At 42.3% G+C, this 18,072-nt stretch overlaps 1 long non-coding RNA gene across 2 annotated transcripts; it reads right to left on the bottom strand.

Annotated features, from left to right (window-relative positions):
• Positions 1-2,406: 2,406 nt before the first annotated feature.
• On the bottom strand, positions 2,407-11,690 carry LOC128078023 (uncharacterized). 2 transcript variants are annotated; one of them, XR_008205271.1, is made up of 3 exons: positions 11,536-11,690; positions 6,911-8,363; positions 2,407-2,854 (listed from the first exon to the last, which is right to left on the bottom strand). It is a non-coding gene; the product is annotated as an uncharacterized LOC128078023 (long non-coding RNA). The 2 variants fall into 2 exon arrangements; XR_008205270.1 differs by lacking the exon at positions 2,407-2,854 and adding an exon at positions 3,479-4,440.
• Positions 11,691-18,072: the final 6,382 nt, after the last annotated feature.

The following is an 18,072-nucleotide window of genomic DNA, read 5'->3' as shown; positions in this document are numbered from 1 at the left end:
TTTGCCAAGCAGACAGAAAGGGTTGTTTAATGGCAAGCTTCGAGTGCTGCCCATCCTGGCCTTGGGGTGGGCGTACTTTATGATTTCCTTCCTGTGCTAGCAGGAAACATAACATCTCTGTGGGCTGCTGCCCTCTCCCCATGTGTCGCTACCAGATTTACAGAGATGCGACTGCCTGCAATTCGGTAAACATTTCCTTTGATGATGCCCCAGAAAGAGAATCTAGTTCACTCCCTCCAGGCTATGCAGAGCCAACTGGGATGGAAAAGAGTAAGCAAATAAGTGGAAAACAGCCAGCAGAGGCGAAGGAGCGGATGGCATCCCCAGACCACTGGGGAAGCAGAGCTCAAGGCATAGAGAGGTTTTCCTGTAGCTGCCAGAGCAGAGAGCAGCCAGCAGAGCTTGTTAAACACACATTTTCTGATGAATAAATATTGTGCCTGTTGTGCACGGAGGTTATTTTTCCAAGGGGATCCTGCCTTCTCAAATACAGTCAGGCAAACAGGAGCAGAGATTACCATTACAACCCTGCTGCTTGGGCTGGACGTACCCGGGATACGTGGCATTTGCTTATTTATCTAAGCTAATGTGAAGGGACATGATTTCAGTGTCTGTAGGACTGCATTTTCCTCTGTGCTGTGCACTCAGGCATTCAGCCCTTCCGTTACAGTCTGAGTCATTTTAGGATACTTCTATTACTAGCGATACCTGAGCAGAGTAAGTAGAGCACATCCTTTTAGTGCAATTGTTTTTGCACTTAACCTAGTGGTTTATTTATTTCTGTACTCAGGCTGGTGGAGCTTATTAAATAATAATGCTGGGATATGGTCCCGAAACAGCTGGCATAGCATATTCTTAAAGATCTGACAGCATTGCCACGCTGCCATAAACTTCAACACTGCAATGGATTTACAAAACATATGTGTGCTTTTGTACGGGTTGTATTCCCACTTTGGTTGGTTTCAGTTTCTTCTCGGTTTTATTTATGGTCTTCCTCAGCACGGTAAACCCGACTCATTCGATAGCTGCTCAAAGAAATGGAAATAACCCTGCATCTCTGTGGCCTCCTTGAGCAGCCAGCAAGGCTGGGAGGGCAGAGCATGGCAGCGGGGTGCCAAGGCTGCTGCTATTTTCTTCCCTGCACATCAGCAGCTGCTGTCGAAAGGGACCGTGAGTGTCACACTGCGATGCCTCGCTGCCACACTGATTCCCAGGGTGTTGGCATTTCCTTGGTAACTCAGCAAGAGGCTGCTCCTTGCAAAAGATCACCGTTTTTTTTTTTTCATCAGTACAATTTTCAACTACGGCAGCAAAGCCGGTGCCCAAAATGTGCTGTTGCAGGCCCTTGTGGCTGTCTACATTCTATGCCCTGTGGGGCTCTGCTGCCCTTCCACATGCCCCACACCACTGCCAGCAGCCCCAAGAGAGGCTTTCATAATCTTTGCGATATTAATCTCCCCAACTAAGGGGCTGAGTGAAGGAGAGATGGTGCTATCTCCAACATCCTTTCCATCCAGAAGTGCTCTTTCTGCATGACGTGAAGCTGAGGACCACCTGTGGATTATCAGCATCAGCAGCGATGCCCACAGAGCTCAGTGCGGTGGGGTTTCTCAGTGGAACTGCAGTGAGACCAACCTCAATCTGTACGCACGTCTCAAGCGTAGAAATCTATCATCACTCTCTTTGCCTACGCTGGGAATTGTGCTGGGGCTTAAGACACACCAAATCCATTTCAGCAGGATTTGTTTCTGATTCCCTGAGCTCTTCACGGAAGCCAGAAATAAGCCCTTCATCTAACTCGGCAGCTTCCTCACTGTTAGCATGATTTCCCAAAAGATCTCGTCCTGGATCAAGCCCATGATAGACAGCAGCGTTGTAATACTCCACACTGTTGTACAGACTTCGCACTGCTTGCTGCTAAGATGAAATGATTCACTGCATCTTTGGGCCATCTCACTCTTCCGTAGCATGTATGATGAAGTTATTATGGAAAGCTTTAAAATAGTAGCCTGCCTGCGTAAAATATTTGCAAATAAGAGCAGCTTGAGAACAAAATCAGCCTTGTGCTGAAGTTTCCACCCTGGATTTAAAGCAATGCAACCTACCGTGGAGCTGACTAATGCACTCCTCCAAACTTCCTGCTCCATTCCCTTGACTTTTTCAGAGCTCTTCCCACTGCAGACTTGTAGATGTTGGGTGCTTTGCCGTAAAGTGTGCAGAACAGTGCTCCAGGGGTGGTACTCAGGGATGGGCAAGGATAACAGTGCTTAGCTCTAGCTGGGGTATTGCTAATGAAGCACTGAGCTTGAGCTGAGCGCACCTGGGAACTGATGCACTGAGTGAAACATACCTATTTCCACACTGTCAGAAAGGGCTTTTCCATGCCAATACTAGCAGCTGAATGCAGAGCTCAGGTGTGATCCAGGCCGGGGGCTGGATCTGCCCCATGCCAGCAGGGTCACATCACAGAGGGAAGGCTCTGGGTCTGACAGAAGGACCTTCAGCAAACCTTCAAAATCTTTAGCTAAGAGGTTCCCTGCTTTCCATCAGAGATTAGCAGTCCTCCCACCCACAGCAGGGTTAACAGATCCATCGCGCTCGTTGACATTTTCCAGTTTCCACAAGTTGCTCCCCAGGGGCCAAACACTGCCAGTAGTTATATCTCCTCCCTGCAGTGACTTGTCACCTAAAGGGCAGCTGGAGCAACAGGCAGGCAGGGGATTTACCACTTGCAATTACCATTCGTCCCTCCAGTTTCTGTTCTGGAACCTGTCTGGATCAATCTGGGTCTCTGCCTTTCTGTCCAGGTTTCCCCCTACCTCATGCTGAGCACGTTTTCAGCCACAGGTAGAAACTAGCAAGTAAAAAAAAAAAAAAAAAAATGGTATTCCTACTCAGTACATCATATATTTATACTGCATGCATGCATTTTGATTGTGCCAGTTATCTTTTTTGATGGCACAAAACACTTGTCCTTTGTTCTGCTTTATCATATTATAGCAGAGCATGAAATACTGCATGCAAGGCAGAGTTTTCCTAACACCACTTCTTGGCAATGACCTGTTATGAAGATGCTGATCTCAGTTCTGTTTCATACCTATGCTGTAAGTTTCACCAGGTTCTCTCATGATTTATGTCAACAAGAGGCAATTGCTCTTCTCAGTGTGGAAGGAGGTTTTTTTCTAATGCACGTTATAAGCAGGAGCAGGTTTATGGCAGTTTGTATACAAGATTGGTGTTGGCTGGGTTTCTTGATACAGACATTCATTCAGCTTAACTTATCAGATGTGCTAAATGGCCTTTTAAAAGTGTCCTTTGATGTAAGGTAGAATATCAGCGACACACCATAGGACAGCAGCAGTGCATGCTCTTTTTCTTTGTTATTTTCATATAAGCTGGAAAAAAAACCAACCCCAAGCAGTTAAAACTTTTATTCTAATTGTCCATCGGATCACCCACAATAACACTTCTAAAAGAAGAGCTGTCAGTCCTTCCAAACCACTTCAAGTATTAGAAGAAATTAGGCACTGAAATTGCACTCATCAGCCTAAAATTTTTGCATACATCACTGAAATGACCTAGTTTTTAGTCCTAAATTCCTCTGCAGTTTGCTCCTAGGGATGATGAATACCTGGAGAGTATATGCAAAATGCCAGACCCTAAGGGTTGTTAAGATGAGTTGTGCTGAATCTAAAAGCTTTCACATAACAATCTTTCAGAGTATAGAAGCCTCGATAAGCAAAATAAAGAAAAAATAAAATAAAATGACACCAAGCAGTGCCCCAGGGTGTCTGCTTTTAAATAAGAGGCTTCCCCCTGCACGCAAACCCAAGCAAAACAGAGTTCTTTATAGGAGCTCATTGAAAAAAAAGGAAAAAACTGAGAAGAATGGAAAATTGTCAGTGACAGAAATGGAGACAAAAAGCCACGCAAGGACTGTGAAATCCCATCATTCTGAAGAGCCCCACAAAACCAGCATTGCTTGCAGCTGATCACACCACTGCTGGGTCTTGCTGTTGCTTCATCAGCATCAAACCAGTTAGACGCCATTAGTACAGCTAATTTGTGACTGCTTCACGGAGAGCTCTGTGGTAAATTACAGTATTGCTGGGATTTGCTGGTTCTGATTTACAAGTTAAAAGCTCAGTCATGAAGAGGAATGTGTGTGAGAGTGAGGAATGAATCAAAGTGCTATTGGAAACCCAAGCGAAGGAGCAGAGGAGTTATGAGTGGACTGAAAGGCTCTCGATGGAAGAAGAAAACAGAGTTGGTGGTGAGTTGTCCTGAATTCAGGAAGCCCATCAGGCTTGGCAGTGCTTTCCCTGGGCTTGAAGGGCAGCTGGACCAGACTCATCATCTTAATAAATACACAGTGCTGTAGTGCACGTCATACTACAAAGAGAGTTGAAAGCCTGTTTTTTCCTTCCATCCACTGCAGTGCTTTAGCAAAAAAGGACAGTGATACTTCAGGAAGAACTGCATGCTTCAAGAGATCTTTACTGCATGGTGCAGGTTATGTACAATGCGATGCTGTATCCACAGAGGAGAAAAACGTTCACAAGTAATATCTTCAATATCTCTAAAAGCCTGAAGTATTCAGAGCTCATCAGCTCCATGCTGATGAAGCCTTCAATAGAAGCTGGTGGGTAACACTGACAATTAATTACTTCTACCCACTTTTATTTCTCTCAATTCAGGCAGTTAAATGCAGACACAAAGTTGGATAATTATACTCCAAGCAGGAGGTGTACCGTAAGCAAATGAGATACAGTGTCTAAATTGATTAGTAAATCTGCATACAGCTTTATTTAAGAGCAAGATATTTTCTTCATTACTGTGCAATTATTCATTAAAAGCCATCTGTTAAAAGCCAAGTTAATAAAGTGTGGCAAGGTGTAGGATAACAACCAATGTCAGCTCATTGCAAAGTCATTTTCTTGATAGGGTTTGGTGGAAATCCATGTACTTTATTAGAAGAAGTGAAACTTGTCCCACAGAGTTGAGGGGGAGAGAGAGGATGATGTTTGCAGAGTTCTGTTATGAAAACAAAAACATTTCCATTTCCCATTTTCAAGTTGGTTTTTGAGAATTAAACTGAACATTGCAGCTGAACTCTCCCAGAGCACTGTGATATTTAAGGTCTTTGCAAAATTTCAGTGAGTTTATGGAAAAACAAAAAACTGCTTCTTTTCCACGTGGAAAATTCCCAGTCTTTAATTGCCAGTGGTTTCTTATTGTATTTCTAAAAGCCAGCTTAATTGCTTTCAATACATTTGATTGTGCTTTTCCATATGGTAGAGCAGCGCAGTGAGGTTTGACAGACCTCAGGGATCTGTCATTAGAAATCCTCTCATTAACCAAAGATGCTGGAAAACGCAGCTGCACAATGCTCATAAATAGAATCACAGAATTGCTAGGGTTGGACAAGTCTTTAAAGATCATCAAGTCCAACCACAACCTAACCATACCACCCTAACTCTAACAGCTAAATCACATCCCTGAGCACCACATCCAAACGGTTTTTAAACACATCCAGGGATGGTGACTCAACCACCTCCCAGGGCAGCCCATTCCAGTGCTTAACAGCCCTTCCTGTAAAGTTTTACCTGATACATGCTCTTTAAACAGCAGAAGGATCCCAGCTTCTTCTCAAGGCCCCAATATGTGTCACTGCCATTAGGAAGGCCAGGAGTTTTGGGACGTAAGTAATTCAGCAGAATTTTTATTTTTTTTAAACTTTCCTGTCAACAGAGCAGGAAGGGTTGCTAGACAAACTTTTTTTTTTCCCCATAAATCTGATCTCCTTCCCCACTGCCAATTAGATTTTGCATAAGCTTTTTGTTCCCAGCTCTTTTTCCACCCCGTGGAAAAGCATGATGTTTTCTTTACTAAGTTGAAAAGTCAGCGAGCTGAGTGATTTGCAGAATGGAAAGCTTAAAAGAGCCTGGATATGGCAGAACATTAGGCTATGACTTTTTAAAAAAAAACAAAAAAAAAACAAAACCAGAGAAGCAAAAGGTTTGGGCATGCCCAAATCCATGTGTCCAAATCCATGGGCTTATTACGGTTCACAGGCACCAAGCTGATTCACTGTGCTTTCTCCTCTTCAGGCCGAGGAGATAAACCCTATTAAAGCACAGAGCAACATTGACTTGTGTCTTCCATACAGGTCATGGTTGCCACAATGAAGGGCTGCACTCATGAGAAGGAGGTGAATTGCTCTGCCTCGTGGATAAGAAAACTACAGATTTTACACCTGTCTGTCCTCTGTGCCTTTACTACACTGGAGTTGATAGTAGGGGCTTCTGACCCATTCTGAACCCTTTGCCACACCTTTCTAACCCTATTTTATTCTGCAGAATTGGAAAACGTTCCTTGCATGCCTATATTGCACAAACCTTTTTGGTGTGTACCAGCCTCTATCCAGATTCTCTTTGAAATACCACTTGTATTAAATTCTAACGACAGTCTGTGCCTGCAGTTTAAATATTACATGATTATCTCAGCCAGAGTATCTTGAGGCTGATAAATTTCAGATAAGTAGCTGAATAAAATACGTATTTATAATTAAACTAACTTAAAAGCTCCAGAGCTTGGAACATGTTTACATAGAACCATCTTTGTACTGCACTTAAATCCATGACTAGAACAAGAAGGGTCACACAAATACACAGCTCCTTCTGTTTAAGAAATAACTGCAGATTGTCCATAAACATGAACAGAAACCTAGTTTGTAACAATTAGAGCACTACAGAAGTGCATGACAATATAATTTCAGCTGTTGAAGATGCACGAGAACACAACTGCTTCCATTCTAACTCTGTAAAGCCACATTTATCAGAAGATAGAAATAATGGGCTTTTCTTTTGGCAGCAAGCAGTCAAACTTTTAGAAAGGGTCTCATCCTTACCTTCTAATTCAGGTTGGTCTTTCTTTCATGTCCCTGAATACCCTTACTTCAGACATAGGGCACATAGGGTAGTGTGGGCCACAAGCAGCCAGCAATCATGTCCCTCAAAAAGAGCAGAAATCAGAGCTCACCCCCAGCTGAACAGTCGCATTGTGACAATTGGTCATTGGGATTGCAAAATTAGCCATGAGGAAACCATTGCATCCTACTCTGTGTGCTCACTGAGCAGTCAGGTTAGTCTTCATTTAGCGTGGCCTCACGTGGCTGAAAACAGGCAGGAAGGAGGAAGCATCCTTGAAGGGGATGGAGTGTTTCGGTTACTCTATGCACAAGGTAGAGTGCAATAATTATTTTGAGCAGGTACAGCGTGCTCTGCTGATAGCAAGGAGCAGAGAGATGCAAGCTGAGACACGTAGTTGTCATTTTCCCCTTAAAAACAAATAAAAAAAAAATCAGGGAAATCTTCACAGACACTTGTTGACAATTTTCAATTATGAGCAAGTGAAAAAAACTGATTGAAGAGAACCCTTCAGGCTCGCCGACACTTTGCTGGGAAAGATGTATTGGAAGCTGGAACAAGCTTTCAGTCTGGCACTTTGGACTGGTTGTCACTTGTCTTTCTTCTCAGTTCTGAACAGATGCAGACACAATTGTGGTGCCAAAGTCCAGTGCAGATAAATGTCTCCACAGCTCTGGGAAGTGAGAGATCCTCTTAATATTTCAGGATTTGACAGCTTAGTGGAGACGCCACCCATCACCTGTAAACATCTCTTACATGGCTTCCAAACTCCTTTCCCTGGAGTTGGTGTGTTCCCAGTCAGACACACCTCAGACCACTCCATATAACAAACCATGTTTGCATTTCTGTGCAGAATTGAGTAGTCTGTGTGCTGGTTTATCTGCTTTTAGCTGACCAGGATCATATATTTCTTGGTAACTACTACTATGAATGCCACCAGATGCTCATCCTTGAATCCATTGGTGCTCTCTCAGGCTCCTAGCTCTAACCAGACTTGTTTATGTGCTGTCTTCAGCAAGAAGCCTTGATTATTGCACAGATCGTGTGCTATAACCTGTCAGAGCACAACAGAAAACACCACACAGTAAAATAAATCTGAAATATTAATGTTTCTCTCCTTGTTGGCATCAATCATGGCTTTTCAGCCTTTGTTTCATGAATGGTTTTGCTGGGTTGGGTTTCTTGTTTCACATTTTTGGTACAAACATATGGAATGGCCACATGTATATCTTTCATAACTTAATCCATGCTCTCCCAGTTCTAGAAGTCCTCTCTTAAGTAGCCTTTCCTAATAAAGGCAGGCAGCTGAACCCATTTATTTTTCCTCTGCTTGGGAATATTTTCCTCATTAAAACCCTTCAAATTCTTTCCACTAGTCTTTCAGTAAGTCTTCTACTAACTTTGCCAACATCAGGATTGGGCCTTAAATTCCACCTGTCATAGGGATGGAAGTCTTGAATGAATGAACAGAGGACAGAAGTAACATGAATAAAGAATAATACGAATTGCTAAAGATTACCTACAATATCCAAACCCTGGGAATGTTGTGTCTTGACACCTCTGGCCCATGCTGCAAGAGCAGCGAGATACACAAGTAAGACTTTCCTCCCTAATCTTACCAGAATTGCTCAATATATATATATTTTTGGGGGGATTACTTGTTCCTGAACAGTTTATTTCATGTATTGGTCAGAAAAGGCATTTTTCTTGTACTGTCTTTCTCACCTATGAGATTTTTCTTTGGGGAAAAAAAAATAAAACCAAACCTAACACAGAAGCCATAGTTTTTCAGATTCTTTTTGAAAACAACATGCTCCATTTGTCCCTCTTACCTTGTTATATCAAAGTAGTAAATAGTGCTGGAGACAAAACACACCAGTCTAACAGATGCAGCAGAATAGAAGGGAGATGCAGCAAAGTAGAAAGGAATACTTCTCCAGGAGATTAAGTAAGGATATTGTTCTTGTTTAAAAAATAATAATAAAAAAAATCAGCCCAAACACTTGAACCTGAGTAAATGGCTGAAGGAGAACTTACTAATGATGGCTGTATTGTAAAGCATCTTCCTCCAGCAGAGTCGGTGGCAGATCAATAGGGCCATTTCTAAAGCTGCAGTCAGGCTAGATCCTAAGCAACTCAAACTGATGGTAGAACATATTTTCTTAGTGGGGCTGGAAGTCTGAGCAGACTCTTTCTGTAAGGTCTGGCTTTCATGCTTCTTCAAAGCCTGTACCCTGTAACTCTGGGTGCTCACATCAACAGCCTTTCTAAGAATTCACGCTCCTTCAGCACACAGACAAGCAAAATGGCTTTCTTCATTTGTCTTGCTGTTAATTTGATAGATCTCATTTAGGAGGCATTCAAGTGATGCATTCTCTGCTATTCTGAAAACCACATTAGCAGACAACACATCCTTGGCTTTCTACGTGCAAAACAGAGCACCTTGCAATGGGGCAATCAAAAAAACTGATAACATGAGACACAGCTCTGTGCACTCAGAATCTGAGAGGATTTTAAGTTCAGTTTGGGTAATGTATTGCCTCTTAGAATATTTATTGCAGGCTATGCACTTTTTTTTCCATCTGCTATGTGATACAGCTTCCCATGGTGAAAATGATCTGACATAGCATTTAATAAAGTCTCACAGCAAGCAATTCTATCCTTTAGTGGATAAAGGTAATATCCTGGAATATTGTTGGATATTATATCTGTCTGCCTGCCTATCTAGTCTACTCAACTAAGGGATCTGAGAAATGAGGGTTATCATTATGCTTAGAAAAGCAACAGCTTTATTTCCATCAGGAATTAAAGGAGTCTAAGAAGGATGCAGAAGAATACAAATACCAAGAGCTGCAAAAGCAGTTTGCCTGTTTTTAGCTCAGAATCCAAGGGGAAAGGCTATTTTCCTGCCTTTCCCATTGCAGGATCTCTGCAGGTAACTGGGAGACAGAGCCTCTACACTTCAAAGAACAGCCTGGGTTGGAAAGGACCACAAAGATCACCTGGTTCCAACCCCCCTGCTATATGCAGGGTCACCAACCACCAGACCAGGCTGTCCAGAGCCACATCCAGCCTGGTCTTCAATGCCTCCAGGGATGGGGCATCCACAGCCTCCTTGAGCAACCTGTTCCAGTGCCTCACCACCTTTCTGAGCTGTGACAGATGAAGACACAGTGAAGGTTTGCTGCTACTATAACCAGGGACACCATCCATACCAGAGCATCTCCAGGGGGTGATTTACTCACTGTTTCATCCCCTTTGCTGCCATGGATGAGACCATTTTATTTAATACCCAAAAGACTGAATTGTTGCTCAGATCTGGTACGGGTTAAGCTGTCACAGGATCTCACTAAGGAGAGATCACTTCTGAAGAATGAACATGTAAAAATCAGAGCAGAACTCTGAGATACTGTCACTGCAGGTTTGTGTTTGCAGCACTACAGCATTGTGCCATCACTTTCATTACAAACCCATATTTTCAGTGGTGCATGTCATGTCAGAAAAAGTTACTTTAAAGCAGAGATTCAGCAGTGCAGCCCTCTGCCTGTGAGGCTTATAAAGAAACAATCCCAAACAATGCTTTAAACTAAAAGATATTGATTTTAGCCGATTCATGACTCAAACAATAAATCTGAGCTTTTACCCAGCATCAGGAACCCTCACATCATGTGGTTTGGGTGCCCCTGCTGCTGAGGGAGGGGGCCGCTCTGGAACTGTGCTGCTGGTTTATTACACCAAGCAAACTGTTTGTTGATAATGAGCACAAGTTTGCTTCAACATTGCTTTGTCATCTCCTCCACTTGCCACAGCAGCACTTCCTCACTCCTAAGATAGGCGAATTCTTACAAGTTCACAAACATGCATGCAAATATGCATTTGAAGAGTAACCTGCAACTTTACCTATAAGCATATGTTGGCAAAGAGGAACATCACATATTCAAGCCGCTATATTAGCATATAGACTGTGAATGACATCACATGCACAGTTCTTGAATTATTAAACAATTTAAAGCAGTGCCTTTTCATTATCTGCTAAGGAGACAGCTGTAACCAAACGCATTCTGACCTGACATGCAGGTTAAGAGTACTAAAGCACGTGTTGTACATATCTAACAGGCCATCCTGAAGCACGTGCCATATCCTCCTCCCAGGACAGATTCTTTGCCCTTCTGGCAGCCCAGAAGCCTCTTTTGGCAGGAGTTTTTGCCTTCTGATTAGCCAGGAGGGCATGCTAGGTCATGACCAGCAAGATGGGGCTTTGAGCAACCTGGTTTAGAGGGAGGTATCTCTGCCTGTAGCAGGGGGTTGGAACTAGATGATATTAAAGGTCCTTCAAGCCGTTATATGGTTCTATGACCAGAAGAGCAGGGCATGGCTACAACACTGATATTTCAGGGAGTTTTGAGTGTTATAATGGCCTCCTTGAAACCGTAAATGAGGCCTTTAATTAGTCTTGCAGTAGGTCCTCCAGTGCTAGAAGCCAGAGTTACTCCTGCATCATAAATCACACATTCCTCTTTCACCTCCAACTTTCCCACTTAGCATCATTTCTGGCCATAGCTACTTCAAAACACAGACAGTGTGTGTCCCCCCACGTGTCACTTACATTGAGCACTTGAGCTCTCCTGGTTGACTCCATCAGAGTTGCTTCTAAACAGTGGTATGCATTGTCCACCTCTGCCACATCCCTCCAGAGCACGTCGTGGCTGTCACTGCAGCTCTGCAAGCAAAAGGCCGTGCTGGGAAGGTGCAGGCATCCTCTGGTCTGAGGGACAGAGCACACAAATCAGTCCTAAGCTCTGAAATGCCATCTGGAAGGGCAATTTATCTGAAGGGTGTCACTGACACTTGAATCTCTGCCCTGCCAACGTATGTTAGAGGCTTTCCTGAGGAAAAAGCCCACACTGTTGAAACTAATTGGATTGAATTTTTCGGTGCGCTCTCCAATAGAGATTGTTGTAATACCTTTTCCTTCTCCTGAGACAACATTGAAGAAGAGACAGATTATCAGATGCTAAAAGGTCTACTGAGAAAAAAAAACAAACAAACAAAGTATCAGTTTTCAGTCCTGTTTGATTTATCTCCACTAATTTGCAAGAAAGGTTAGAGTAAACAAATGCAAAATCCTCTGTGACTTCACAGAGACAGTATCAAGAAAAGGAAGAGGATTACATACAGAGAGGGAAATCTGTAATAGATGGAAATCCAAAATAGCAATGCTGCTACAAATACTGCAGGGGATGTTTTAAGACAACCTTAACTTCTCTGCATTTAGGCAGTTTCTGTGGATGCTGTTTTTCATTTGAAAGAGAAAAGGTCACTCCAGCATCCTCAGTAGGGCTGCAGGACACTGCTTGCGTCTCCATGCATGGAGGGCTCCTGGCTCTAGCCCCCTCATCTTTCAAGCCCGGAGGCAGAGAAAAAAGAAAGCATTGAAGAGAACTGAATTCTAGCAATTTAAAGTGTAAGGAGCAATGGCAATAATTAGGTTTTTTCTTTTTCCTTTTACTCAGGAGAAAACCACATTTTGTCAGGAAAATGCAAACATATTTTGGAGCTTTTTGTTGAAATCCTTGGGGGTTTCAACTCTCCAACAAAACGTGAACATTCTCTATGAAAATATCATCTCAAAGCTGCGTTGAAGAGTGGAAGATCCTCAGTGGTGAGGAAAGGGATCAGTCAGCAGCTCCTTTAATTTTTCTCTTTACAGCTACCAGATCATGAGATACTCATGAATGCAGAGGAAATTCTTACATGAATACTGCTAAAGCATTTTCCTTCCCAGAGCTTGCCAAGAAAGCACAGGTGTTCCTTGAGCCCCAAGTAATAACAGCACAGTGCTCCTGGGTCTGGATGACAGGTATTCATGACAAAAGGAAATAATCTTCCTGCGTGGGAGATAATTGCAGGCAATGTTTATTATGCCTGGAGTTGATAAAAATCAAATAGTGATTAAAGACATAGACAAAACTTCATCGCTTTGTTCTTTTCTGCCATATAATTAGATTTTGTAGCTAGACTCTCAACTACCAGGTGAAATTTAATATAATAAAAGTCAAAGGTGCTCTGGAATATTATGATATAAACGATATAACTGATCACTTCAGAGTCTCTTTCCTCACTTGCTCCTTCCACAAATCTTCAATTTTCTCGAGGAGCTGGTTTGCTTCTTTCCCCATTGTTCCTCTGAACCTTTATCAGAAGAGTATGTTAAAGGGGCAAATGTACTGTCTAGTAGACATGGAAATATTCTCTATGAATATGGGTTAAATTCACTTTTGCTATTATGGGATGGAAATCCCCTGAGACCAGCCAAGAGAAGCCTTCAGTAAGAGCTAACAGAATCACTCTTTGCATATAGCTCACAGCTGCCCAGTACTAATGTAAAATGTGTACTTTCCAGATTGGTCTATCACTGATTTGCTGATCTTGGACTCCTGCTTTGATTAGTCTCTCTCTCTGCACATGGTTTAATTAAGTTCTCCTTCACTATTAGCAACCCAGATGGAGCATGCTGACAGACATGAACATGGAAGGAAGTAGCCAACACTGGTTATTTCATTCTTGGAGGTAACAAAATATTTACTGCATTAGAAAAAGGAATAAAGAAGATGACAAGGCAGAGTTACAATTTGGCTGAAGCATTATGGCTTTTTAGAGTTTTATCCACATATTTTAAGCCAGGGGCAAAACAAAGGACACTGTCAACCTCCTCACACAGGTTGCAGTGGCCCCCACTTATCACGATGGAACCAAGTTGAACCAGCCCATAAACCACTGACAACAATCCATACAGCACTCAGCCACAGGGAACCCAGGAATTCCTCCTTTCAGGTATTAGGGGTCCTAGTGACCAACCAATGCATCATCTTTTTAAGATAACCCATCCTAATTAGTACACTGCTGTCATACCCACCTGGCTCACCAAGCATAAGATGGTGGAAAGCACAGCAATGACAGCAGAGCAGCAGGGTCCTAGTCTGCAGCAAGTGAGGATTTGCTCAAGTGCAACAGTCACCAGTGCAGAAATAAAGAAAAGAAGCTTCCTACCTTTAGAAAGCCTCAGGCATGCAGGGAACTCCAGTAAGACCCCTTGCTTCCCTTGCCAGCCCTTAAATGAGGATGGGAAGGGGTGGATCCTGGCTCCAGCCTTTCCAGTCACTCAGCTGCATTGCATGCACCTGAGCTGCCCTGGGTTGGTCCTGCCTTCCCACCAGGTGCTCAGTCACTGCTTCAAGCTGTGACTTTGCATTTCTGCTACAGCTTTCAAAAAACACAAATGCATTGAAAACATTTAAAATCTTCTCTCATCGTTATGCAGTTTTAAAGAGGTCTTTTAAGCAATCTAAGATATCAGTCAACAGCAGTATGTTGTATTCACTGTGCACATAAACGATATAAACTCAATGAAATGAAAAAAAAAGAAAAAGATGAAATTAAAGAAATTAGCCTAGTATGGATGCCATGTTTCTTAGCAGACACTAATCTTCCAATGAGATAAATCAGCGCTTGCTCTGTAGCTTTCTGATCCATGTATTTCAATCCTGTGTACATTTTGTAGCTTGCCCAAAGGGATTCCAGAAGCTGTTTGCCTGACTTTTCAGTGATTTCCCATCCAGCCTGCGTGGCTGTCAGCACCTTTATCACCCCACGTTTTCATTTTGCTTAACTTCATCATCAGTCCTATAGAGAGTTCTGACTTCACTGGTGCCCCTGTGAGCTCCTGTAGGTCAGCAGCACCTCCTGCCCCTGCAGTGCCCACACTGATCAGCTCAGTTGCTTGCCAGCTAGACTTGCATTTGTATTTTTTTCTGATTTGCACTTGTATTTTTGCTGGAGCATGCTCTGCTCCAGGACTGAGGAGATCCACTGCTCTTTAGATGCAGTAAAATGAATGCTCTGTTTGCTGGCAGCTTTAGAAAGCAACCGGTGACACCACAGCTGGGATATTATGGAGATAAGCTCCTGTTTGGTGTCAGTAAAAGATGACAGAATCAGCTCATACAGTTTATTGTGATCTTCAAAATTTGATACAAGAAGGCAAAATTGTTTTTCAAACAGAGGCCACTGCTCTGTCTGTCTTGATTGCAAAGATAAAATGCCAGCAGAGCTGTCACTGTGGTAATTTCATGCGAGCCCTACTTGTGGCTGGTGACCAAATGATTGGATTTAAAACAGCAATCAACCATCTTTAATATTAATGTATTTTGATTAATAGCTTTTGATTGCAAAGTATTGAAGCAGGTTTCCAGGTTCTACCCCACAGCCTTTAGGCTAATAGCATTTTACAGTGAAAAGGCTAAACTGATAGCAGGAGCATGTAGTACTGCTTTCCAAAGGACAGGCCTGGAAATAACTTAGCTATTTTAAAAAGGCTGCACATGGGCTTATTGGAAAGGTTGCCTAATTCCTTCATTACCATGGCGAGCCAGTTAAAGCATTAATTAACATTTTGAAATCCTCAAAGATAGTGGACCTGTAGAAAATCTTCCAGGAAAAAAAAAAGGGAGAAAAGCCTTATAAATACATTATCAATGTAACACAAATCCAAAGGGATCACAGACCCAAAATTACTGTTACAGGGAAATAACTTAAGCCTTTAACAGTCTGCTTCACCATGAGCCTTGTAGTCCCTTAAAGACCTATGAATGGAAAGTTGCATCCCCTGATTTGAAGTGACATTAATTTTTCAAAACAGGAAAATACTTAGGCAATGAAGTGGAGAATTTCAGGTGATGCACAATTGAGCTCTGAATTCCTGCTTCCATCACAGTGAGGGGAATGGAGAAAGTTTTGTAAAAAAAATCCATACAATCACGTACAAATATTTTTTTGAACCCAAGTTCTTCTGCCCAGCCTGAGGCACAGATCCAAATACTGTTCCCTAATAAAGCAGATGGGTCTGGTTAGATGATCCCTATAAGCATGCTAACCTCCTCCCATACAGAACCTGTTAGAAAGAGCAGGGATGGCAATCTGCTCGGCAGAACGACAAGATGTAAAAGTCATTTATTTCAGGTATCACTTCTAATAATGAATGTTTCCTGCAGACAAAGAAGTGAATAGATTTGAATAGCCAAGTAAAAATGAGACAATTAGAAGAAATGACAATACCAAGTTAATGGATAAACAGAAGTTTCTGAGAGTGGGTGCTCATGGATTACTTTGGATGTAGAAATAGGCACTGCCATCTATGTGTCGTTTTTAAAGCCTTCTGTTGCCAGCCTCTATTTTTGTCTTTGCTGAGTGAGAAGAGAAGGAGCTGGCCCAGTTTAAAACAAGAGGAAATTGAAATACTGCATGTTTAAAAAGAGCAAGTGTGACAAAAATGATTTCTGCTCTGACATTTTGAAGAACTATGGGGTAAAAAGAACCAATTCTGTCTAGAAAAGCACGGCTATGACAAATGCCACTTAGTTATCAGGACATGGGACCCATTTTCCCAATTTTCCAAAGGCAATTCTCAGTCACTTAGTGCATACAGCATCCTGGATCATATTTCAACAGTTTCCAGAGGCTGGAAATGCTCCTTTCCAGAAATATGTTCTGGGATTTGGGCTGGAGATACGAATTCAAAGTGATGAATGGTGAAAGAGCTGATGGATAGAAAAATGAATTCCCCTCTCTGATATTGTTCTAAATGTTGCAATACTGTAGATATATTCTTTTAATTCTATTTCCAAATATTTGAATCATTTGTTTGATGGAGTTTTTCAAAATATCTATAAAATTGTGTTAATTTTCTCATTTGTTACTCTTTCATTTGTACATAAGAAAGAGGAATAAGTTAAGATGTAAAAACAGACTTAGAATGAAAAAAAATCAGAAAACAAAAGTCCTCTTCACTTTTTTTTTTTTCCTAATGTGAATAAAGTATATCTAATTAATTGAAAAATAGAAAGTTCACTTAAGCCCTGTGGACTGAGCTTTTCTTTGAGGCCTCCTTGTTGTCTTTGTAGGCATAAGGCTGGTTCATCCATGAACTTTCTCCTTTAGGTGAACACCATTTCCTATGAAAATATATACAGTTTCCAACAGGACTAATATAGCTCAGTATGAAGTGTGACTCAAGATGTGCCTCATTGCTAATATTGTCATTGAATGACTCTGAAATATAAATTGTGAAAATGTGCTGGAACATGTAATTTAACATCTTACGTTTGCAGAAATAACACCGAAAGATGAAGTTGCACTCAAACTGGAGGTGACTGAGCTGCTCATCCACTAATTGGTCCCCAGGAAGAAAGCTTTCACCTTGCTCAGAAACAGCCTGGAGATAAAGAGAGCAGTGCCACCCACCTACACATGTCTTCCCACCTAACTTGAAGGCTCCCATGCCTCGCTGCTGCTGCTGAGTTGATTTCCTTAGCTGCCCTTGCAGCCCTTAAAAATCCATCCGGCAGGCAGAAGCGCCAGAAGCATCAGCCATCTGCCTGAGGACCTGACGTTTCTTTGATTCCGTGAAGCAAACTAACAGTGACAACCTGGGCATGAATAATTCACTAGGAGGGTTTCAGTGAAGTGTTGTAGCTGTTGCAGCATTCACGTCCACAAAGTGAGGAAAGTGAAGGTTCCATTTGCTCGTTCCCCAAACTGGTGGCCTGTGAGAAGCCATCTGACCAGAGGCTTAGATCTCCTTCTGCACGGTGACACAGAAGTTGTGATACTGCAGATGCAGAGAAGAAAGCGTTGTCTGCTGCCTGACGTTCTCAGTGGAGCAATGAGCTGCCTCATTAAGTCTGTCTGCCATCCTGACAAGTATGTAGATGTTACACAAGTCATTACTTACGTTATCTGTGCAATGCGTACAAGACGAAATTCTGGTTGCTGAAGTCAGTGAAATGTCTACCATCAATCCAGCTGAATGATGACTTCATGAGCCATTTTCTGTCTTGTATGTGTAAAAAAGGGTAAGATTTTGCTTTTTACAGTGTGACACTTGACCCTCAAATAATCAGTGGAAAGATATTGCTGCTACTCAAGGTCGGTTTAATTGACTATGAAAGGAAATAATTCATAGAACCATAGAACATCCTGAGCAGGAAGGGATCCATAAGGATCAGCTCTGCAGTTCATGAACAAACTCTCCAAACAGCAATGAAGCAAAAAGCAAAAGCTGATGGAAGGAAGAGGATATACCCAT

Source organism: Tympanuchus pallidicinctus, unplaced genomic scaffold, assembly GCF_026119805.1.
Source record: "Tympanuchus pallidicinctus isolate F22 unplaced genomic scaffold, pur_lepc_1.0 scaffold16, whole genome shotgun sequence".
Lineage (NCBI taxonomy): Eukaryota > Metazoa > Chordata > Aves > Galliformes > Phasianidae > Tympanuchus > Tympanuchus pallidicinctus.
The sequence above is the reverse complement of the archived record's forward strand: the minus strand, read 5'-3'. Positions and strand labels throughout refer to the sequence as shown.